Genomic DNA, 25,664 nt, shown 5'->3' on the forward strand with positions numbered 1-25,664 from the left:
TGAAGGAAGTGGTGCTGTTGTGCAGGGAGTGAGGTAATGGGAAACTCCTGGGGCAGACAAGGCCCAAGGAGTTGGCACCAGAGCTATGTTCTGAATGGGAGAGCCTGCCGGATTGCACTCTTCATGCAAAGCTGCCAGGGCTGGCTGGCACGCAAGACCCTGCTGTGGACAGATGGGCAGTGACCCAGGAAAATGGATAGAGGAGAAGGGAGCAAAAGTGGCATTTACTGAGCATTTACTAGGGCCAGACCATTTATATTCATATCTCATTTAAGCTTCACAACAATGCTGTGAAGGATTAGCAGAGGTAGTAAAATAATAGCAGTAATAGAAGTAATGGTAGTAATAGAAATAGCTATCATATTTCCTTAGTAAGCTAGGATGTGATAAGTATTTACCATGTTCCTAGCACTGTGGTGTTCCTTTGATGTGCATTTAATTGATGAGTTTTTCCCAGGACCCCATGAGAGGATTCTCTGGGTTTTTCAAATAAACCCGGAACAACCATGAACCCGAGTGCACTCTGCCTTCCTATGACAGCTCCAATAGTGCAGCATTTTAGAGAGGAGAAAACTGAGGTGTTACAAGTTTAAATGCCTTGTCCAATGCTCCACAGGACAACCAGGGTTTGAAGTGAGGACACCTGACTGGGTGCAGAGTCCCATCATATCCACGCTGCCTACTCATTTAGAGGAGGCGCTGCCTCATTAAAAGCTGGCACTATCACACCGCTGTTATAAACATCACTGACCCTGTGGTGCTGGGGTTAGCAAATATTTCCTGTAAAGGGCCAGATATTAAAGAGTTGAGACTTGAGGGCTGTACCCTCTACTGCACTCTGCCTTGTGTACCAAGAACAGCCGTGGGCAACATAGAAGTAAACAGGTATAGCAATATCCAATAAAACTTCATTTATGAAAGCAGGTGGCCAACATGTAGGGTTGCCAAATCCAATATTTTATTTGGTAAATCTGGCAACCTTCGGTGAGCCTGATCTGACTGTGGGTCATGGTTTTCCAGCTTTTCATCTAGTGAGTGTCTGTGTTTTTTTTTTGTTTGTTTGTTTTTTGTTTTGCAATTTACAACTATTCCCCTAGTACCCAGAAAACATCAATAAAGAAAGAGTTATCCCCACTTGACAGATATGGAAACCAAGGCTCAGAGGGATTAAGGAACTTACCCAATAACATTCAAGTGCAGAACTAGGTTTGGAATGGGCGACAGGTGTATTTGACTCTGCAGCCTCAAGCAGTGGATTGCACCTAAACGACTTGAGACTCTTATACAAATAGCCAAAACTCCCAGCCACCTCATGAAATTTAGATAGAAAGGAAAGACCCTCCCTGCTTCTGCCCTGATTCTTCTGCCTCTGAAGCCAGGCTTCTATGTGATTTCACCTAGATTAATGGGGAAAGAGAGGCAGAGGATGAGGAGAATGTAGGGGGACTCCATACTTCCTGGGGACAGCTCTGAGCACTTGGCCTAGTTGCAACTTCTTTGTAGAGCATGTGGCAATAATTATCTTTCTCAGCTGACTTTGTGGACTCCAACAAGGCTAACACAGCAGAAGAATTACTAGGGGCTCAAGAACTCTGAAGCTAAATGGCAGTGGTTTTCAACTAGGGGGAGAGAGGGTGACCTTGCCCCCCAGGAGACATTGGCAATGTCTGGAGACATTTTTGGTTGTCACAGCTCAGGGTAGTATGCTACTAGCATCCCATGAGTAGAGTCCAGACGTGCTACTCAACATCCTACAATGCACAGGACAGCTCTGCATAACAAGGAATTATTTGGCAAAGATGTTAATAATGCTGAGGTTGAGAAATCCTGGTCTACAGTGAAGCCATTGATGTAATGGTTCTGCTTAGGATGTACTTGCTCCCTGTCTTAGTCCGTTTGTGCTGCTATAACAAAGTAATATAGGATAGGTAATTTACTGATAGAAATTTATTGCTCACACTTCTGGAGTCTTGGAAGTATAAATTAAGGCACCAACAGGCTTGGTGTCTGGTGATAGCTCTCTGCTTCCAAGATGGCACCCTGCGTACTGCTTCCTCCAGAAGGAAGAATGCTGTGTCCTCACATGGTGGAAGAGATGCAAGAAACAGATTTGCCCTCTCCAACTATTTCACAAGGCACTGATCTTATCCATCATGACCTAATCACTTCCTAAAGGTGGTGATTTAACAGTATTACCACCTTTAGGAAGTGATTAGATCATGATGGATAAGATCAGTTAATAGCATCACCTTGATTATTTAGTTTCAACATGTGAAATTTGGGGGATGCATGCCCACCATAACACCCCTCTCCTTTGGTTCTAGCTCCTCTGCATCATATTCCTTCCCTGCTTTTTGGAGGTAGGAGGTATGGGATCTTGACCAGTGAAGGTTCTTCAGGGCAAGGACCCCTAGTTGTTCCCTCCTTCTTCCCTGTTCTCTACAAAGGGTACCTTTCCCTCCTCACCAGAAACTTCACCTCTATTTGCCAAACTTGCTGTCTCAATTAGAGTCTAGGTAGAAATACCCCTTCAGGTATTTACAACACAGGAAATTGAATATGGAGAATTGGGGGAGGTAAGAAGGCAAGGAATAGACCATGCTATGCTTAGGCTATAGAGACTAGGGAAGGAAGTGGAGTTATGTCACCAGATTCCAGTGGCCAGGGTCACCTAGAACTCAGGGTCCACAGTGGGCTGTGCAGTGGCAACTGGAGCATGGAGAAAATGTTGCTGCAGAATGGATGGATGTGCAGGGAGAAATCCTCTGGCTTCTCTCTTCGTCCTGCCTCTGATTTCCCACCAATACCTCCAGTTGAACAAAAGCAGCTAGAAGGGAGCTCACCCAGGAACATGGGAGATGCAGCCCCCAGAGTTAGCTTCCTTGATATACAAAGCAGAGCTAGGGGAGGGTGGGAAATGAATGTGAGGACAACAGGCCCAGGACTGGCCTACTTACTTCTCTTGCTAGAAGGAAGAAGTGAAGGAATTCAGGTTGTGCATAGGGACCCTGGGCTGCCTTTAGACTTTCTGGAAAGAGGGAGCTTGAATTAAGAACTGAAGTGATCTAAGAGTCCCCAAAGTCTTCTCAGCGAGGACCCAGAGTATGAACCTTTTGTATGTCTTTGTTCAGAAAGAACCTGGAAGGCATTACAGATGCTTGAGTCAGCTTCCAATGAAGAGTTCTCAAAGTAGCAAGATCACCTGCATCAGAATCCGCCGGGGGCTGTTCATCATGCGAATTCCAGAGCCCCAGTTCTAGAATCGGAGTCTCGGAGGGAGGAAGAAGAGGAGATCAGGAATCAGCCTTTCAACAAAATTCCTCAGAAGTAATTCTATACTCTGCAATTGGAAAACCACTGCTGGAAGGTCCTGCTCATGTTAGCACTGTTTTTGGAGACCTCTTTCCTCCAAATTTCCCATTTTGTTGGTGAGCTATGTCATTGCCATTCTCTGTTTTGTAAGTTTTCTTCAAGTGTGGGAGGATTTCCTGTGGTATGTTAAACTGATAAACTAGATTCTGTAAAAAAGAGGAAAATCAGCTGTTGTTTTTCTTTTCCCCCTTGAATGAATTGTACTGTGTGTGTATGTGTGGAGGTGGGCACACAGAGGCAGGGAGAATAGCCTAACATCTCAAGAGAGTCAATTTCATGATCAAAGAGAAATTGTGAGGTGGATGGATCCACTATTAGGTGTTCCTGAGCCTGAGTTCCGTTTCTTCCAGAGCCAATTTCCTCTCTCAGCTCTCCTGCATGATAATAAATGATAATAAAAACCACCTCATTTTCCTGAAAACCTAATATTTGGCAAGCGCTTTGATACATAATTTCAATTCCTTACAATGGCTCTGCAATGTAGGGATTACTATTCCCATTCTATAGATGAGGAATCAAAGACAAAGAGAGGTAAAATAATTTGCCTGAAGTCATAGAATTAGCAATGCAATGGAAGCAGGATATGCAATATACTTTCAAATGAAGCCTCAAAATAAATCCCCTTTTCTTGCCACTCTTCCAGGGGGATTATGGATCAGATTCATATTTAAATACTCAGGTGGCTTCCACTTCTGGCATAATGGTGTGAAGACCTCTGCTGACCTGTTCTCAGTGAAACTGGTGAGAACTGTTTCTTTTCCTTTTAACCTCTGGAAATGCTCCTAAAGGCACATAGCAAACGAAGAAACCCTTATTGAAGAAAATCTACTGATATTCAGTAAGAACAGCAAGAGTCTATGATATTTGAATCAAACCTTTCCTCCTCTCAGCCCAGCAAAACAGAAACCCCACTCCAGAGTGATACAGACAAGAAAACAAGGTTTCTTTTTCTCCTAGCTCCCAGTCAGAGAGTGATCTTCCCAGGAAGGGCAGGATGTCAGTGTTTCCCATTCTGTCCTAGCTCCTCGTCTCTGAGGCTAAGTGGTGGCAAGTGAGGCTGAGAGGTGGAGGCTCTCTTCCTCTGCCTAGCCCTCACTCATGGGACAGAGGCTCTACCTCAAGCACAGTCCCACTGAAAACACCAGGGCCTTAATCACTCTTGATCCAGCTCATGAGTGGGGGTTCCATGCTGCGGAGAGAAATAAGACAAGGTGACTTGGGGATGCTGCCCCTCCCTTCACCAAATCTTTAGCTCCCAAAGTGGGATTATTACTTAGATAAAAATGTGCCATTGATCCTGCCGTCAGTACTAGAACCTGGGCTTAGAGATTTTGCCTGGTGTGAGAAGACCATAGAACAGAGAGCTCCAAATATCTCCACAAAGGAACTGACTTGATTAGCCACAAAGTGTGAAGAAGTTCAAGCCTAACAGTCCTCTCAAAAACAGTGGAGGTTGTGTTCAAAGACAATTTGGAGACTGACAGATTCATTGTTGACATGGGCTAGACTATAGGCCAATTTATTTGCCAGAGAGAAACGGGGAAAAGAAATAAATAAGAAGAACCTTCCTGGAGTCAGAAAAAATATCAAACATTGACCTAAGCAACTATTTCTTGAAAATGGAATTTGATTGGATCAGCCTGTGAAGCAATTTATACCCTAGGGCATGTTGAAAACACTAGAGCCAGTAGTGTAGCTTAACATTAGGAGTAGTCAAGGAAAGAGAAAGTCAAAGAGTCTGTCAACACTATTGTCATCCCAAGGTGACTGTAGGCATACCCCACGCTGCAATCCCTGAGGAGCAATATCAGAAGTTTTACTTACAGAGCAAAATAGACTTCACTAAAATAATCCAGACAGTCACTAAACAAATACACAAGCAAATAACAATTACAACCTCCAAGGGAGGGTGGAGAGTACACAGAGTTGCTACAGTACCTGATCTAAAATGCCAGTTTCCAACAAAAAAATTATAAGACATGCAAAGAAACAAAGTATGATTCCTCTATCTCTTTCTCTCTCTCTCTCTCTGTGTGTGTGTGTGTGTGTGTGTGTGTATAAGAGGGCAGGATGGTGATGGCAACAAAAACTGCCTTTGAGAGTAAGCAGATGTTACATTTAACAAGAATTTTAAATCAGGCATTATATGTGTTCAGAGAATTAAAGGAAACTATGATTAAAGTAGTAAAGGATGGTATGAGGACAATGTAACATCAAATAGACTATCAATAAAGAGATAGAAATTATTAAAAAGAACAAAATAGAAATTCTGGTTTTGAAAAGTACAACTGAAGTAAAAATTTAACTAGAGAGAGTCACCAGTAGATTTAAACCAACAGAAGAAAGAATTGGTGAACTTGAAGATAGATTAATAGAAATTAAGCCATCCAAAAACAAAGGAAAAAGAATAGAAAAATAACAGAGAGAAATGTGCAACACTACTAAGTACACCAATATATGGTATGCATAATGAGAGTACCAAAAGTAGATGAGGCAAAACATCAGGAAAAAAAGTATTTGAAGAGATAATGGCCAGAACTTTCCAAATGTAAAGAAAACTTAATTGCACATTCAACAAGCTCAGCTAACTCCATATAGGATAAATGCAAAGAGATCCAAAACCAGACACATTATGGTAAAAATGATGAAAACCAAAGACAAGGAGAAAATCTTGAAAGCAGGAAGATAAAAATGATTCGTCACTTACAAAAGATCACCAATAAGATTAACAGCTGACTTTCCACCAGAAGCAATGGGGGGTCAGAGGCAGTGGGATAGCAAATTCAAAGTGCTCAAAGAAAAATAATCTGTCAATCAAGAATTTTTTATCCAGAAATGCTATCTTTTAAAAATGAAGATAAAATAAGGATATTCCCAGATAGACAAAAATTGAGAGAATTTGTTGCTAGCAAACCCACTTTATAAGGTATACTAAAGAAAATTCCTCAGCTGAAAGCACATAACTCCAGATAATACTTTGAATTCAAACAAGAAACAAAGAGCTCCAGCAAATGTAATCATGTAATTATAAAAGACAATATAAATGCATCTTTCTTTTCCTTCTCTTAAAAAGTAACTGCATAAGATATGCATGTGATGTGCTGTTGAGACCATAACCTACAAAAATGTAAAGTATTTGCCAATAACAGCACTAAAGGTACTTGGGTTGGAGCAAAACTACATTGGACTAATGAAAGAATCACAGATGATAACTCAAATCCACAGGGACAAATGAAGGGAACCAGAAATGATAAAAAAGAAGGCTAAAGTAACAAAAGTTATAAATACATACTTGCTCTCCTTTCTCACCTTTTAAAAAAGCCATAATGTCATAAAAAGTAATAACTGTAACAATACACTGTTGGGCCTATGACATTTATGGCTATAATGTGTACAAAAATAAATAACCCAGAAAGGGGAAAAAGTAGAGGTCCATATAAATAACTTTTCTATATCTCACTGGAATTAAGTTAATATGAATCTGAAGCTGATTATGGTAAGTTAAAAATGTATATAGTAAGCCCTAGAGAACCCACTAAGCAAACAGCTAAAAAAAAGTAGTGAAAAAAGAAATTTCATTAAAGAAATGAAAATGTTCTGTGTGTGTGTGTGTGTGTGTGTGTGTGTGTGTGTGTGGTTTATTGAAAGGAATTGGCTTACGCAGTTATGGGGGCTGTCTAGGTTGGTCCAAAAATCTGTAAGTCAGGCCATCAGACAGAGCGGGCAGGAAACTACTCTTGGGCAGAAGCTGGCACTGGAGTCCACAAGTGGAATTTCTTCTTCCTCAGGGAAACCCGAAACTCTGCTTTTATTACTTTTCAACTGATTGGATCAGGCCCACCAAGATTATGGAAGCTAATTTCCTTTAAGTCAACTGATGTAGATGGTAATCACATCTGCAGAATACCTTTCCAGCAACACCTAGATTAGTTCTTAATTTACCAACTGGGAACCATAGCCTAGCCAAGGTTGACACATAAAACCAACCACCACACCTCCCAAGTAAATTACTTGTGCCTAGATTTGTGCTTTAGAGTCAGCTTTTGGAGGAACCCTAACTAAGATAGCCCTCTTACCTCACTCTCCTCCTTAACTCAGCACAGCATGCGGTGCTGCCCCCAGTGGGGGCAAAACTCATTTTGAACAAAAGCAATTCCCATGACAGCCCATGCTCTCCAAACCCTGTGGCTTTGGTTTTCTCATCCAGAATGTTATACGTTTGGAGATTGTGTCAGCTCTCTCTTGGATGGTGTTTGCTCAAGCAAGGCCAAGTTTGACACATTATTTTGGCTGCCACAGCCCCCTGCATCCATAAGCCAGTGTTTTCTGTCATCACCTTTGCTAAGCGTCCCAGGATCCAAATAAATACAGCATCCCCTGAGTAGTATTACAGCTGTCTTAAGAAGGTATTCACAGGAAGGTTCCTGATTGAACATTTTTTTCCCATTCCCCTGAGCCCGGCATCAAATGTTTTTACTACAAAGCCTGACTCAGGACAGAAAAAAAGCAGATAAACATTGCCATATGTTTTTAAACCTTGTAGAATATTTTCTTTGAGTGAACTGATACTCCTCTCAAAGCTTCATATGAGGATCTCTTATCGTTTATAGTTATTGAAAACAGAAGAAAGAAATTGCACTGGGGAGGCCCCATTCTTTCCATTCAAGACGTTTATAATTTATCCTGGAAAAATGCAACAGGGGCCTAGAGACTCTGAGGAGTGCATGCAGGGAAGGGGTCAGGTGTCAGCAAAATCTCGGTTATCTCCATTTACACTAACAAGAGCTACTAATTATTCTCAGCTACTCCATGCTAGGCATGTGCTAAATGCTTTGCATACTGAATCTCATTTGATTTTCAAAACTACCCAATGAGGTAGGTGCTTTTTATCCCCAGCTTCAAGATGAGGAAGTGGAGGTCCAGACAGGCTAAACAAGGGGTCCCCAACTCCCATACCATGGACCGGAATAGAACCAGACCACAAAGCAGGAGGTGAGCGGTGCGAGTGAGCAAAGCTTCCTCTGTATTTTCAGCTGCTCCCATTGCTCGTATTACTGCCTGAGCTCCGCCTCCTGTCAGATCAACAGCAGTATTAGATGCTAATAGGAGCGCAAACCCTTTTGTGAACTGTGCGTGCGAGGGGATCTAGGTTGCCTTCTCCTTATGAGAATCTAATGCCTAATGATCTGTCACTGTCTCCCATCACCCCCAGAGGGGACCAACTAGTTGCAGGAAAACAAGCTCAGGATTCCCACTGATTCTACATTATAGCAAGTTGTAGAATTATTTCATTATACAATTTAATAATAATAGAAATAAAGTACACAATAAATGTAATGCACTGGAGTCATCTCCAAACCATCCACCAACCCTCTGCGGTCCATGGAAAAACTGTCTTCCACAAAACTGGTCCTTGGTGCCAAAAAGTTTGGGGACTGCGAGGCCAGACAACTTGCCCACAGTCTCACAGGTAAAGGGACAAAGCTGCTATCTGACCCTGTTCCTGTCAGATTCCAGGGTCTGCTCTCTTAATTGCTGTGCCACGATGCTGCTTCTATTTCCTAATGCCACCATCTCACTGGTGTGGATTCCTTGTACCTCCTTACTCTCCATGGAGGTGATCTCATTTGGATGTGTGCGTCACAATGCTGGTGTTTTAAGTCATCTTCGCTTGCACCAAGGCTTAAGTAAAAGAGAATAAGACTTGGAGAGAATGGTGAAAACAGGAATCTATTTTCATGGGGGGAGGGGGTGGAATTTATTTTCCTATTACTTGCAACATGTTGTCAAAGGGAAGTAACCTTTGTGACATGGAAATGATGTCACTTAAGACATGGACTTGTCCTCCTACATTTAGTTAAATGATTAATTTTCTTTGTATTAACTTAAAATGAGCCCATTTAAAGGAGTACTTTTTTCCTTGAAAGCATTGCTCATTATGCTATCATTTTAAGTAATTAAATCAGAATAAATGGCTCTGTGAAGCTATTTTAATGTAACATCTAATTATATCTGACCTAGACTGTGAACTATAATCATTAAGTACATGAACTGTGTAATGTTCTGCACATTCTTTAATAATTTATATTGCAGAATTCAGCTGTACAGAACTGTAAGCAGGAACAGCATCTTCCAAGACACCTGTTATCTGCCCAGGATTGTAGAGGTGCCCTGCGTGTTGGTCGCTGTCTGCAGTTCAGCTGCTTTCCTCTCCGGGAATGTTCAACTCCCAATGGAGGAAAAACTGTTTGTTTTTATTTTTGATGCACATTAATTATTTTGACAAGGGACTGAGAATGCTTCGATAAAATGGGTAGAGTTTACACACAATTGAAATGTTTTCTGAGTCTGACAGACACTGGCCTCACCAGGGAGGGGGGCCTCACTCAGTGGGCTAATGATGTAGCTCAGAAGGTGTCTGGACCACCGGAGTCACACTCAGGCTGTTATTGGAAGGGCCTCTCTGTGTTTGCATTTGCATTTTTATGTCTCTAACTTGGCCATGAGAATGTGTTCTTGGCTGGTGCTCAAAAGAAGACCTCTCCAAAACCAGGAGAGATGTTTCAACCAAATTTGGGAAGACACATCAGTGTGACAGTTTTTGTTTTTGAATTTGTGAGCAAGGAATTTTGAAAAAACTACATTGCTGTTGCTGAAATTAGTCTCAAGTTTGGATCTTTTTTCCCCCTTCTTTTGCATATATCATTCTTATTGGAACATTGTAATCATCTTTTTCTCTTTGCAAATATATAAAAGTGTCATGCTTGGGGAAATAAAGATGTTTGTTTCCCTTGCCTCTTCTTAGGGGAGAGTAGAAAACAAAATATTTTGGTCTCTAAAATGGAAGTACAAATCTACTATCCCTTCTATGCAAGTCTGAAAAGTTCTGAAAACTGAAAGTTTATAAAATTACTTGTTGGTGTTAAAACCTGTTCTGACTTCCAATCATTGCCTGCTAACCCTGACCTGTGCTGATGCAGTGCTGCTTGTCAGTCCACGTGGTTCACTTCTGCGGCCATTCATAAGTCTCGTGGCAAAAATATCAATGCATTTGATTACTGACTGCTGCCCTCATCCCACTGGGGGAATCACATAGTATATGTATATGCCCCTTTCTAAAATCTGGAAAGTTCTGATTTCCTAAATGCTTCTGGGCCCCAGGGTTTTAGAGAAGAAGCTACAGACTTTGTGTGTGCATGTGTATATATATATACACACACACATATATACACACATATATATATACACACACAAATATATATGAAAGATAAGTTACTATTATAGGGTTTCACTTTCCTGAGCAGAGACACAGAATTCAGTGATCATTTGGAATGTCTAGCAGACAGGAGACCAATTCATCCAAGTCATTTGTTGCATGTACTTTATTTTGTGTCATATCCTGGGCATTATGAGCATGACCTCATTCAGGGCTCACAGCTAATGGTTGAGGAGCACTTACTATGCATCAAGGGTGAACTATGTGTTTTTGCTTATATGATCCTCAAAACTACTCTATGAGTTAGGGCTTGTTCTCCTCATTCCCTGCCCCATTTTACAGATGAGGAAACTGAGGCTGAGAACGGTTACTTTACTTGCTTTGAGGTCACACCACTCCTAAGTGAGCAGCTGAGATGGAAGCCTATTCTTTCTGGTATCAAGCTGAATGCCCGCTACCTCTTCAACTCACTCTAAAGCTTACAAGTGTTAAAATTCAAGCCATAAGAAAAGAATTATGACACAGTCGATGTAACACACATCAAAAGAAATCTTTCCAACCACAGATCCATACATTTTATTTTATTTCTTTTTTTTTTGAGACAGGGTCTAGCTCTGCCGCCCAGGCTGGAGTGCAGTGGCACAATCTCGGTCACTGCAACCTCCACCTCCTAGGCTCAAGCGATTCTCCTGCCTCAGCCTCTCAAGTAGCTGGGATTACAGGCGTGAGCCACCATGCTCAGCTAATTTTTGTATTTTTAGTAGAGATGCGGTTTCATCATGTTGGCCAGGCTGGTCTCAAACTCCTGACCTCAAGTGATCTGCTCTCCTCTACCTCCCAAAGTGCTGGGATTACAGGCGTGAGCCACCACACCTGGCCCTAGTCCCATACATTTTAAATTAGCCCAGTTATGGAGCCAGCAACCTCAAAAGGGGCCCCATTCCATTCTAGGCTGGAGCCTGAATACCAGCCCCTGAGCATCTGGCTGCATTGTTAGGACAAGATTCATCTGAGGTGAAGTGAACCAGTTACCTGCCATTCCTGGTCTTTTCCCTTGTCTCAAAATCCAGAGTCAATTTCAGGGAGGTGGCTTCTGGTTCATATGTTAAATCAAGAGATACTTTTTTGAGTTACTGCCATATACCCAGCTCTTTTTTAGGGAGTGGAGACGGAACAGTGAGCAAGTTAGGCAAAGTCTTTGCACTTAAGAAGCATGTTCTGGTGGCAAGAGTCAGAGTTGCTAAGCAAATATAGTAAAATATAATACATTTGTGACTGGGCATGAACGCAGCCTTCCTTTTTGGGGTGATCAAAGGGCCCTGGAATTAGATAGCAGTGATGGTTGTCTAACTTTGTGAATATACTATTAAATGGCACACTTTAAATGGGTGAATTATGTGGTATGCAAATTAGATCTCAATAAAAATATCATCATAGAATATATCAAGTAGTAATAAGAGATAAGGAGAAACAAATAAAGCAAGGTGAAGAACCAGACAGTAACAGAGAGGTGCTCTGTTAGACAGAGTAGTCAGGGAAACACGGATGATGTTGCAGACTCACTTCTCATTTTCCCTCTGCCCACGGGTCATTCTGGCCCTGCTGGCAGCTCCCCCTTCCCCGGCTCCAGCATCCCTCTAATTTGATGTACAAGGGCTTTCTTCCTTGTCATGAAACTTGCCCTGCATGAGCAGGTACAATAGCAACAACCAAGCAATGATGGAGTGTTATGGGTGGAACTGTGTCCACCCCAATTTCATATGTTGAAGCCCTAACCCCCAGTACATCAGAATGTCACTGTATTTGGAGACAGGAGCTTTTGAGAGGGGATTGAGTTAAAATGAGGCTAGGAGGGTGGGGCCCTAATTAGTACAACTGGTGTCTTTATAAGAGAAGGAAGAGACACCAGGATGCCTGTGCAAAGGGCACGTGAGGACACAGCGAGAAGACAGTGAGAAGATAGCCATCTGCGAGCCAGGGAGAGAGACCTCAGGAGAAACCAACCCCACTCACACCTTAGTCTTTGACTTGCAGCCTCCAGAACTGTGAGGATATACATTTCTGTTGTTTAAACCACCCAGTCCGTGGTATATTTTTTAAATGACAGCCCTAGCAAACAAATACAGGGAGCGACTCAGTGAATGAATGGCCCAGCTTCTCAGCTTCTCCCATTCTCTGTGGGATTGATTTTGAAGTATGTTCTAAATGGTCTCTCAGAGGGTTCCCAGTGGGATTAGGCCCAGTGGCCCCCATTTTTCCATAAACGTTATGAGTTTTTATCCCTCCCCCATCTCACTTCCTGCACCTCCTGATTTTGTGGCCTGAGCTACCTCCCAGATAAGCTAACGGACCCAGGCCTTTGTCTGTAGGTCTGCTTTTGGGAGAACCCAAACCAAATCCAGAGGCTCCTCCAGTCAGGTGACATTTGAGCAATGACTCTGACAGAGTTGAGGGACTGAGCCAGGCAGATGCTTGGGAGGAGGCTGTTACAGGGATAGGGAGTAGCAAACGAAAAGCGCCATGGGCTGAGAATGAGCTTCAGGAACAGCAAGGAGACCGGTGGGACCTCGCTTGAGCCCAGGAGGTGGAGGTTGCAGTGAGCTGAGATCTTGTCACTGCACTACAGTCTGGGTGACAGAGCCAGACCCTGTCTCAAAATAAATAATTTTTTTAAAAGGTGTGGGTCTGCGGTTGGAAGTGAGTGAGGAGTGAGTGAGGAGGAATGGAAGGAAATGAGAGCAGAGAGTGGGAGGGCTGGGGAAGTGTGGTCATAAGCCTGGAAGGGAAGGACTTTGGCTTTATCCTCAGTGAGACAGCAGCCACTGGAGGTATTGAGCAGAGGAGGGACAGGCTTGGACTTGGAGTGTAAGAGGATTGCTCTGATGGCTGTATTGAGGGAAGACTGAAGCGTTGTGAGAGAGAAGCAGTAATCATTGCCATTGGCCAATCCTCCAGGAGAAAGCTGATGGAGGCATGAAGTAGAGTGGCATAGATGGTGGTGAGGAGACAGCAGAATTTGTTGCTGGGGTGGGAAGCAGAAAGCAGCCAAGATTGAACTGGGAGGTTTTGGCCCGGGTAATGGGAAGACTGAATGTGTTAGGAGACAATTCTCCAGGGACTCTCATGTTCCCACACATCTGGTGAGCAGAAGCACGGAAGGCCTTAGTTTCAGACAATCTTTTAAATGATGTTTGTATAGGGAACAGCTTTGGAAGATAAAGAATGTCTCTCTCTGCTGTGGTTTGAATGTGTCCCCAACATTTTATGTGTTGCGACTTCATCCCCAATGTAACAGTATTGGGAAGTGGAGACTTTAAGAGGTAATTAGGTCACGAGGACAGCTTGCTCATGAATTGACTAAAGCTGATACTGTGGGAGCATGTTGGTTATCACAGGAGTGGGTTCCTGACAAAAAGGATGAGTTTGGCCAGATTGTCTCTGTCTGTCTCATCTGCCTGCCTCCACCTTCTGTGCTTCCACCTGGAATGACCCTCACCAGATGCTGGTGCCATGCTCTTGGACTTCCCAGCATGCAGAACTTCTGTTTTTTATAAATTACCCAGTCTATGGCATTCTGTTATAGCAGCAGAAAATGGACAGAGACACCCTCAAATTAAAGGACAGTCTTGCTGACTACAAATCAGAAAATATTTGGGTTCTCTAAGCAGGGCCCCTGTCCTGTAATGCTACCCACTGAATCTGCAGGTGACACTTGGCCTCCTTTATATTACCCTATGGGAACTGGGGATTTGGTATAATAAAAGGATGAAGCCCTGGAAACCACTATGTCTGTGAATAATAAGGTCCTTTGTCTCTGTCCCAGGAATTTTGTGTTTTACTAGCATCTGTGAAACTGTGGGAGGCTAACTTGTTAGTTTGCAAGTAAGGTAAAAATCTCAAACCCTTCACAATGCTTGACAGAATGGAGGTGACATTTGCTTAAAGGGGAAAGATTTTAAGAGGAACAAGCTGGAGTGGTGATAGAATCGGCTGCTCATTTTTGTACATGTTAATTCTGATATGCCTATTATATACCAAGCTCTAAATAATGACACAACATCTCCACTTGGATATCTAAGTTTAGAGTTTAGAAGAAAGGCCAGGGTTAGAAATAGAAATTTGGAGATTATCAGAATATAGTTGGGATTTAAAGCAATGAGGTCATCTATCTCCAAGAACATGAGTGAGGATAAAAATGAAATGTATGAGGACTGGCACCGCAGTCAGGAGGCCAAAGGGGGTCCCATAAAGGAACCTGAGGAGGAGTGGCCAGGGAGGTGTGTGTGTGTGTGTGTGTGTGTGTGTGAGAGAGAGAGAGAGAGAGAGAGAGAGAAACACCAACATGTACTCCAGAGGCCATGTGAAGAAAATGTTTCAAGAATGAGTGAATGTGTATGAGACTACCATGGTAGACAGCTGTCATTACACAGATGTCCAAACCCATAGAATGCACAGCAACAAAAATGAAGCCTAATGTGAACTATAGACTTTGAGGGATAATGATGTGTCAATATAGTTTCATTGGCTGGAGTCAATGTCCTGCTCTGGTGTGTGATGTTGGTTGTGGGGGAAGCTGTGCATGTTGGGGGAGGATAAGGGCTGTATAGGAAGGAGTTTTCTGCATTGCTTTCCACTCGATTTGCTGCGAGGCTAAAACTGCCCTAAAAAATAAAGTCTGTAAATTTAATAAGGTGAGCAGTCTACTGGGATGAGAGCTGCTGGTAGCTTGAGTAAGATGAGAACTGAGTACTGATACTGGATTTAGCCGTATGACAATCACTGCCCCTTGTTAAGAGCAGTTTTGGTGAGTGGAGGCAACAAAGCCTTTCTGGAGAGAAATGGGAGGAGAAAAGGAGAAATGGGAGGAGAAAAGGGGAGAAGGTAGATGTAGATGATGCCTTACAAGAGCTTTGCTCTCTTAGAAGCGATCAGTGAGATGGGGTGATCACTGGAAAGGGTGGAGAGGGTCAAGGAAGTTTATTTTAAAGATAAAGATATTGATGCTACACTTGTGTTCTGATGCTAGTGATACAGTTACAAGGAAAACTTGAAGACATATGAGAGAGAACAACTACAAGAGTCCTTGGGGCCATCACCAAGGCTGAGCTTAGGTTAGCAACACAGTCTTGGGGACAGATTCAGGTAGGTTGGTTAAAGCTGGGCAGTATGGTTGCCAGATTTAGCAAATAAAAATACAAGATGGTCAGCAAAATTTGAATTTCAGGCAAATAACAAATAATTTCTTGCAGAACATTACATGGGATGTACTTATGCTAAACAATAATTCACTATTTATCTGAAGTTCGAATCTAACTGGCCACCCTGGATTTTATCTGGCAACCCTGGACAATGGGAGCTTCTGAATGTATTTTTTGGTTGCTTCAGTTTTCAAAGTAAAAATAAAGGCAAGGTTTATGACAGGGTTGTGGGGGTGGAAGGTTTGTGGGGATGAAGAAAAAGTGGATGGAAAATGGTTCCGCAGTCCTGGAGGCCCACTGAGGCTTGTGGTTTTGAGGCTGTACAGGTTTTTGTTTTTTTTTGTTTTTTTTTTTTTCCATGTTGCTTCAGTGGCTCCAGCACATAGGGAGTGGAGAACTGGATTTCATGAGGTCTGGACATTCACCAGCAAGGATAAATGACAAAAGACGGGGAGAGGGTGTGGAGGGTGCAGAGGAGGGATTACAGTTGAGCTGGGTAAGGAGGGAAGTGGGGACATGGAGGAAGGCACAGGGAAAAGGTGCTACAGGGATGGCAGGTCCCAGAGGAGCTGAAAGATTATGGCTGTTGCACATTAGAGGAGTGAGTTGGGAAAACAGGAAGTGATTGTTAGACGAAACGTTGAAAATTAGATGATGGACAGGTGCACTGAGTGGTATTGACGAGGTCCAGGGCCTAGTGCCCTGGGAGTGGGTGGTTGAGGGGAGTGGAGGCTGTGATCTGTGATTGTTAGAGATGAGATAGTCTGGGAAAGGAGAGGCCAGAATATTGAAAGAATCATTTACATGGATACTGAAGTCATCAAGAACTATAGCAGGACATCTGGTGGAGAGGGATTGGTGGAAAGAAACATGAGCCAAGAATGAAGTCCTCACTGACCAAGAGGCTGTAGATTACCATGCTGGGAGCAGAGCAGCTGGTGGCTAGAATTTAGCTAATTGCAGCTACTGGTTAAGGACAGCATAGAACAGAGGTCTGCAAACTTTTTCTGGAAAAGACCAAAAAGTAAATATTGTAGGTGTTGCTGGTGATATATGTGATAGGCAGAATAATGCCTCCTCCAAAGAGGTCCACGTCCTAATCCCCAAAACTTGTGAATATGTCATGTTACATGACAAAAGGGAATGAAGTTAGCAGAGGAAAATAAGGTTGCTAATCAACTGGCCTTAAAATAGGAAGTTTTATTTTCCATGATTGGGGTGGCTCCAAGTTAGTCGTGAGGGTCCTTAAACATGAAAGAGCGAAGCAGGAAATTCCAGGTAGGGCGATGTGATGTGGGGAAGGCATGACTAGCCATCGCTGGCTTGAAAGATAGAAGGAGGCCACAAGCCTTGGAACATGGGCAGCCAAGACAGATTCTCCTCAAAAGCCTCCAAAAAGGCTTGCAGCCCTCTGACACCTTCCTTTAAACCCAGCGAGACCCATTTTGGCTCTGACCCCCAGAAATAAGATAACCATGCATTGTTTTTAGCCACTAAGTTTGTGGCAATGTGTTACAGCGGCCATTGGAAACGAAGGCATACGGTTTCTGTTGCAGCCCAACTCTGCTGCAGTAGCAAGAAGGCAGCAATAGGCCATATGTAAATGAGTGGGCATGGCCATGTTCCAATAAAACTTTATTTACAAAAACAGGCAGCAGGCCAAATTCGGCATGTTGTTGATAATTTGCCAACCCCAGTGATATGGTTTGGACATGTGTCCCCACCCAAATCTATCTCATGTGAAATTGTAATCCCCAGTGTTGGAGGAGGGGCCTAGTTGGGGGTGGTTGGGTCATGGGAGTGACTTGCCCCTTGCTGTTCTTATGATAGTAAGAAATCTGGTTGTTTAAATTTGGAAGTGTATGTAGCACCTGCCTCCCTCTCTTCCTCCAGCTACAGTCATGTAAGATGTGCCTGCTTCCCCTTCCCCTTCCCCTTCCACCATGATTGAAAGATTCCTGAGGCCTCCCCAGTGTACAGCCTGTGGAACCATGAGCCAATTGAACCTCTTTTCTTTATAAATTACCCAGTCTCAGGTAGTTCTTTATAGCAGTGCAAGAATAGACTCATACACCCTGGAATATAGGATCTCTACAACAAAACACTATATAATATTTACAAAAAGTGGTGAGAATGTGTTTATTAATCCATACATATTTAATAAATAATATTAATACATATTTACTAATACATAAAGACTCACCTCTTTTTGTAAATCTCATATAGTGAGATTAATAATATGGACCTATCTTCAAGGTATTGTTAAGGGGAAAGAAAGGTACAGGAAACAGTGCTTATTCTTATTTGTACAAAAAACACATGTAGCTTAATACAGATTCACACACAGTTCCTATACACATGCATATACAATTTCTTGAAGGATACACAAGAAATAATTCAGTTGCTCTTCTGAAGAAGGGGACTGTGGGTCTGGGATGGAGGAAGGGCTTATGTTTCATTGTACACTTTTTGTGCGGTGGGAATCTTTGTGTCTGAACCACGTACGTGCGCTTTTTTTCTATTAAGTAATAAAAACGTTAACAAAGCCCCTATTCAAAAGCGACACAAGCATTGTGCCAAATGTCAATCTTCATTTAACTTGGATAGTAGTTAAGAAAGCTTTTTATTGAAGTCTAATAGATGTGCAGAAACTCACATATATTCGAAGTATCCAAACTGGGGGATTTTCATAAAATGAACACATCTGTGTACCCAGCACTCCAAGGGACACATAGGACATGCCAGCCTCTGAGAAGCCCTTTTACCTCCACATCAACCCAAGAGGACCCAAGAGTAACCACTGTCTCCAAACACAATAGCACAGATTAGTTTTGCTTGTTTTTGTACTTCACATAAATGGGTTCATACACTATTTCCTCTTTTGTTTTGTTTTGAGATGGAGTCTCAATCACTCTGTTGCCGGGGCTGGAGTGCCGTGGCACGATCTCATCTCACTGCAACCTCCCCCTCCTGAGTTTAAGCGATGCTCCTGCCTCAGCCTCCTGAGTAGCTGGGATTATAGGTGCCCGCCACTATGCCCAGCTAATTTTTGTGTTTTCGTAGAGACAGAGTTTCGCCATGTTGGCCAGGCTGGTCTTAAACTCCTGACCTCAAGTGATTCACCCACCTTGGCCTCCCAAAGTGCTGGGATTACAGGCATGAACCACTGTGCCTGGCTGGTATTTCCTCTTGTGTTTTGCTTCTTTCGCATAACTTGATGTTTATGAGATTACCTATTGTTTGTGTGTGTGTGCAATTATAATCATTCTCACCTTTGTATCAAATTCCATTGTGTGAACATACCACAATTATTTACTTTTCTGCCATTGATGGATATTTGGGTAGTTTCGATATTGGGACTATTATAAATAGTGTTACTTGCCATTTTTATTGTTAGTCCCTATCTGAGTACTGCTTAAGAAGTCTTTGCCTACCCCAGATCCCAAAGATGTTTTCCTACTTTCTTTTCTAAGAGCTTTATTGTTTTACCTTTTGTGTTTAGCACTGTCATCCATCTGGAATTAAGGAAGGGTAAGATACATTTTTTTCCCCCTAGAAATAGCCAACAGACCTACCAGCATTCATTGAAAAGATAGTTCCTCCCGACTGCATGGCAGTGTCCTCAACTGGACTTTTTACATACATCAGAATTAAAGTGTTTTACACCGAAAAATGACCAAAATAGCTATGAGATTTGCCTGATACATTTTCTAGGGGCGGGGACACAAACATCATCTCCTTCTCTCCAATATGAAGTGTATATGTATGTGTATATATGTATTAGGGGTGTGTGTGTATTAGGTGTATATGGTAGGTATGTGTGCACTGTGTGTGTGTGTTAGAGGCGTATGTATGTTACATGTGTGTATTAGGTATGTGTGTTAGGTGCGCAGGTATGTGTATGTTGGAGGTGTGTGTGTAGTAGGTGTGTGTGTGTATTAGGTGTGTATGCATTAGGGTGTGTGTGTATGTGTGTTAAAGGTGTGTGTGTTAGGCATATGTGTGTGTGTTAGAGGTGTGTGTGTTGGGATATGTGTGTGTTAGGAGTATGAGTGTGTGTTAGAGGTGTGTGTTAGGGATATGTGTTAGAGTCGTGTGTGTATTCAGGTTGTGTGTGTGTTAGGAGTATGTGTGTGTTAGAGGTGTGTGTTAAGGATGAGTGTGTGTTAGAGGTGTGTATGTGTGTTAGGGATGCGTCTGTGTGTTAGAGGTGTGTGTGTGTAAGAGGTGTGTGTGTTAGGGGTGTGTGTTAGGAGTATGTGTGTGTTAGAGGTGTGTGTTAGGGATATGTGTTAGAGTCGTGTGTGTATTCAGGTTGTGTGTGTGTTAGGAGTATGTGTGTGTTAGAGGTGTGTGTTAAGGATGAGTGTGTGTTAGAGGTGTGTATGTGTGTTAGGGATGCGTCTGTGTGTTAGAGGTGTGTGTGTGTAAGAGGTGTGTGTGTTAGGGGTGTGTGTGTTAGGAGTATGTGTGTGTTAGAGGTGTGTGTTAAGGATCTGTGTGTGTTAGAGGTGTGTATGTGTGTTAGGGATGCATCTGTGTGTTAGAGGTGTGTGTGGGTAAGAGGTGTGTGTGTGTGTTAGAGGTGTGTGTGTGTTAGAAGTGGGTGTGTGTTAGGGGTGTGTGTTAGGAGTATGTGTGTGTTAGAGGTATGTGTGTTAGGGGTGTGTGTGTTAGGGGTGTGTGTGTTAGGGGTGTGTGTGTTAAAGGTGTGTATGTGTGTGTTAGGTGTGTGTGTGTATTAGAGGGGTGTGTGCGTTAGAGTTGTGTGTGTGTGTGTGTGTGTGTGTGTGTAGTCAAGGGCTCTGTGTACAGGGTCTACTCAGGTTTCCCTGAGAGGGTTTCAGGCACAGGGGACCAGGAAGAGAGACTGGTGTCCAAAGACATGGAAATTGGGACAAAAGGAGGGGACCGCAGAGACCTGTTTTATTAGAAAGTGGGTGCATGTGCCCAGCCAAGCTGGCTGCACGAGGGAGGTGACACTGAGGAGTTGAAGTTAGGGCCCGGGTTCTCTTTATGTGCCTTTCACCTCACCAGACTGTTTCTCAAAATGGAGGGTTCCCTCAGATGAAGTTGAGGTTCCTGCATCCCGGGGAAGCTGGAATTCCAGGGCCTGGGGACAAGCAGGGCTGGTAAATTCTGTGGTCCTAGGGAACCACTCCATTAGGAAGGAAAGCCAGACCATGGGTTATCTCCTCGTTCAGTGAGCTAGGAAGTGAGATACTGGCTCAAACTGCCCTCTCCTCCCTCAACTAGGAAACTGTTTTAGCTCCAAAAATGTATATTTTTTCGGTTTCCATGGGTGAATATTCTCCACATCTACTTAAATAATACAAATTCTGCCACCAAATTTTTCTAAATGTCTGTCTTCTGTGTAATTTTTATGTCATGCTATCAAGACTGCTGCTTGAGATACTTCAGTGGATAAATTATTCTCTACTCCACTTCTGCAAAAAATTACACTCTTTGATGTGAAAATTATATGCACTTAGAGATATGCTAATACGAAAATGATTTGAGAAGTGCAGAAGAAGGGTAGCAGCTGACTCAGAGGCTGCTTTCGTCATCTGCACCTGCACCAGGCCATTCCTGAAGGGGAGTGGGATCTTGCCAACTCTTCTCACCCCAAAGTGGTTTTCAGTTTCAAAAGCCATTGATTTTTGTTTGAAATCTGATGGGAGTGATTCTAATGCAAAACATGACCATTTTGAAATATTAAGCGGCTGGGAGGTACTAGTGGAGATTAGCATGGTACTAGGAGCCTTTCACTCACTCACTCACGCACGCATTCAACAACTATTTATGGAGCACTGAGTGCGGGTTATTCAGCAGAGAATAAAACAGATGCTGTGTCTGCCCCCTTAGAGTTTTCAGAACTTGAGATGGTGAAGATCTGTTGGCGGAGAACACTTGGAGTCTACTCTCGATGACACCGTTGCTGTTCAAGGTTTGGACTGCGTATCATCCACGCAGAGAGACGATCAGAGATGCAGAATCTTAGGTTCCTGCTTCCCTAGACCTAGTGAACCAGAATTTGTATTTTAACAAGATACTCAGATGACTCCTGTGAACGTTCACCCTTGGCTACCCATAACAATCACCTAGGGAACTAACACTCTGAGGCCCAGAGTGCACTGCAATCCAATGTAATGAGAACCTCTGGGTGTCCAGATTCAGGCATCTGTAGACAACCACCGGCTCTAGATGCCCCAAGCCAGGGTTTCTGGGGGTGGCATCTGGGAATCCACTTGTAATAAGCCACTGAGACCAAGGCTAGTGGGTAATTGCTCAGAACCCCCTTGAGAGAGGAAGGAGATTTGGAAGACTTTTGGTGTAGTGGAAGGAGAAGGGGGCATGAAGCAGAAAGGATAATTCAGTGGGAGGAAGGATCCTGGATACGAGAGTTTTTTCTTTTTAGTCCTTCAATTTTGACATCATTTCAGATTTACAGGAAAATTGCAAGAAAAGTACAAAGAGCCCCCTTATACTTTTCACCAGACTTTGCAACTTTGCAAATGGTAACATTTTATCACACGTGCTTTCTCCAGGTTACTCCCATCCCCTCTCATTCTCTCTCCCCCTAAATATATTAATTATACATAATAATACGCATGCACACATACATGCATATATATTTTCCCTGTCTCCCAAACCATTCGGAGTAATAGCAAACACATACCTTTACTTTAGTAGGTGTTTTCTAAAAACAAGGACATTCTCTTAACATAATCACAGTGGTACAATCATCATCATCAGGCAATCAACACTGATGCAATACTACTATTTAATCCATGGACCTCATTCAGATTTTGTCACTTATCTCAATACTGTTCTTTTATAATAAAAGAAACTCCCAATCATGTGTTGCCTTTGGTTCTCATGTCTCCTTGATCTTCTTTCATCTGGAACAGTTTCTCTGGCTTTCTTTGTGTTTTGTGACACTGACATTTTTGAAGCGTATAAGCCAGCTATTTCATAAAGTATTTCTCAATTTGGGTTTGTCTGATGTCTCCTCATGAATGGACTCAGTTTCTGCACTTCTGGAAGGAATACCACGGTGCAGAGTGTGGCCTTCCCAGTGTGTCCTATCAAGCCGCCCTTGATGTTGGTCCATCCTGTGACTGAGGTGTTAGGTTTGTCCGCTGTAAAGTTCCTTCTTCCCCTGGTCAATCAATTATATTATAAGAAGAGAGTTTGGGCCTATGTAAATATCCTTTTATTCCTCAAACTTTTACCCACTGGTTTTAGTATGTGTTCATGATTCTTGACAGAATTGTTTATTATTACGATGGGTCAAATGGTGATTTTCTAATCTCATCATACCTTTAACGGTATTGTTGGCTTTTTACTGTAAGGAAGAGCTTTCTCTTTTTCTCTCTCTCTCCCTTCCTCCCCTTCTCCCCTACTTCCTTCTTCCCTCCTTCCCTCCCTTTCTTTATTTCCATGAATTCATGAAGTTTTAGTTTGTTCAATGCGTTTACTCGCTTGCTATTTATTTTCATGTTCAAGGTATCCCGTATTTGGACAGTAGGGGCCCCATCAGCCTGGCTCTTGGTTCTTTGGACATGTGTCCATCAATCTTTGAGCACTTCCTTACTTTCTGGGGCGATAAGATATTCCAGGCTCAGATTTTTCTGAAGTCCACTGAAATACCCTGGGGATGGCACCTCCTAGAAGGGTTTTCACAGTTTAACACTTACGTAACTGGACCAGGAGAATTTTAGTGAACGGCATTGGTAGGATGTTACCCACTGGATTTTTAAGAGCATCAAAAAATGCTATGTTTGACTTTCGACAATAGACATTTTCCTGAAACAATGTAAAAAGTGGAGTTTGGTAGGGGTGGAGGGGGGGATTAAATTTTGTTTAAAGAACACAGTACCTTGTCTATACCTAACTCCACAACATTTATTTATTTATTTATTTATTTATTTATTTATTTATTTATTTATTATTTTGAGACAGAATCTTACTCCGTCGCCCAGGCTGGAGTACAGTGGCATGATCTTGTCTCACTGCAACTTCTACCTCCCCAGTTCAAGTGATTCTTGTGCCTCAGCCTCCCGAGTAGCTGGGATTACAGGCGCCCACTACCACAGCTGGATGATTTTTGTATTTTTTAGTAGAGGCGAGAGTTCACCATGTTGGCCAGGCTGGTCTCGAACTCTTGACCTCAGGTGATCTGCCCTCCTTGGCCTCCCAAAGTGCTGGGATTACAGGCATGAGCCACTGCATCCAGCCTCCACATTTTAAAAGCAAGTTTAATTTACGCACTTGTTCCATAAATTTCCATAAGCTTTCGAATTAGTTATCATAGAAACAGCAACTTTCATTGTCACTTCCATTTTTGAAATGAGTCTTCACCAGTAATACTGTCTCTTTTAACAAATAACAATCTTATTGCCAAGGACTCTAACAGTGAGCTGAATATTCATACCTGAGAGAGTGGTCTCTTGTATCATTGCAATAAGTTTTCTTGATTCCAGAACTTTCCCTAGAGTAAAGGTTCTCATCTGAGGGCCATTTTGCCCAAAGGGAACATTTAGCAATATCTGGGGATACTTTTGATTGTCACAACTGCGTGGGGTAGGGATTGCTACCGGTATCTGGTGAGCAGAGGCCAGGGATGCTGGTAAATACCCTCCAATGCACAGGACAGCCACCCACAACTGAGAATTATCCTGCCCCAAATGCCAACAACGTCCAGGTTGAGAAACCCTGCTTCAGGGAAAAGCTTTTTGTGGCTTCCCAAGGTGTGCTTTGCAGAATACTGATTCTCAAAAGTGCCCACTCAAAAAGGGCCTGAGGTCATTAGGAAGATGCTGCATCATGTGGCTCAGTCTTGGGGATTCACAACACACCCAAACATTTAAGGCCCTGAGAAGACCTGCAGTCAAAACATGAAACATATCAAGAAGCCATGTTATCTGGACTAAGTGTATTCCAAATAAACTTGCCTCTGGAATCCTTTGTGGAGCATTTTGTGAAATACAAAGCTAGTCTCTGCTCTAGAAGGATGCACAGGTCTGCTTTTATTGGCTTTAATAAATCTGGCTTGTGGCCTCACAGGAGTAGCAGGAAAAGATTAGGGGGGCCCATTCCTGAATTCCTTATGAAAGATTTCCAGTGCTTCTGGTTATCACTGACTCAATAGCTTCATATCTGCAGGAAAAGATTAGGGGGGCCCATCCCTGAATCCTTTGTGAAAGATTCCCAGTACTTCTTGTTGTCACTGACTCAATGGCTTTATGTCTATTTCATGCAAACTGTCTAGGGACAGGTGTGGCACCAATGACATGATTTTAACAGAAATGGTGTTCTCTTCTCCCATTGCCCTCCAATAATTAAATGTCAATAAATAGGGGTATAATTAGAGCATTATTTCAAAAGTTGAGAAACTCTATTATAAGGTAAAGTCCACAAAGGCATGTATTTCTCCAGATGTGTAATTGTTTTCAAATTTGCATTGAAACGCTTGAATATGTCTAATCAGTTTACAAATAGAAGCAAAGAAATGTGATTAATTTTATCCTCCAAATGATAGCCAATCTCTGTTCTAGACCTTATCCCATACACAAATGACTTGGTCAAGTTTACTTTTTTAAGTTTTTCATGGCAGAGGCCACAAACTTCCTGAGTAACAGAATCTTAATTTTATTTGAGATAGAAAAGCATCCAATAAAAAGAGAACATTCCAGTTTTACTTACAGTTATGGGTGTACATGTGACTATGGAAATGCGTACGACCTCGGGAAGATGATATGGAAAAGCTGATATCCCTGGAAGGTACACTCCTTGTTTTCCCCTCCCTCTACTTCTGGCCTGGAATGCACATGTAGTAGCTGAGGCTCCAGCAGCCATCTTGGGCCAGAGGGTTG

At 42.6% G+C, this 25,664-nt stretch overlaps 1 long non-coding RNA gene across 1 annotated transcript in view; it reads left to right on the forward strand.

Annotated features, from left to right (window-relative positions):
- Positions 1-10,230, forward strand: part of LOC140709777 (uncharacterized) — a 78,631-nt gene extending 68,401 nt beyond the window's left edge. The window contains exons 2-4 of the long non-coding RNA XR_012090500.1: positions 3,132-3,428; positions 4,016-4,113; positions 9,466-10,230. This is a non-coding gene — a long non-coding RNA (uncharacterized lncRNA). The remainder of the gene's footprint in view (positions 1-3,131; positions 3,429-4,015; positions 4,114-9,465) is intronic.
- The last annotated feature ends 15,434 nt before the right edge of the window (positions 10,231-25,664 follow it).

Source organism: Chlorocebus sabaeus, chromosome 22, assembly GCF_047675955.1.
Source record: "Chlorocebus sabaeus isolate Y175 chromosome 22, mChlSab1.0.hap1, whole genome shotgun sequence".
Lineage (NCBI taxonomy): Eukaryota > Metazoa > Chordata > Mammalia > Primates > Cercopithecidae > Chlorocebus > Chlorocebus sabaeus.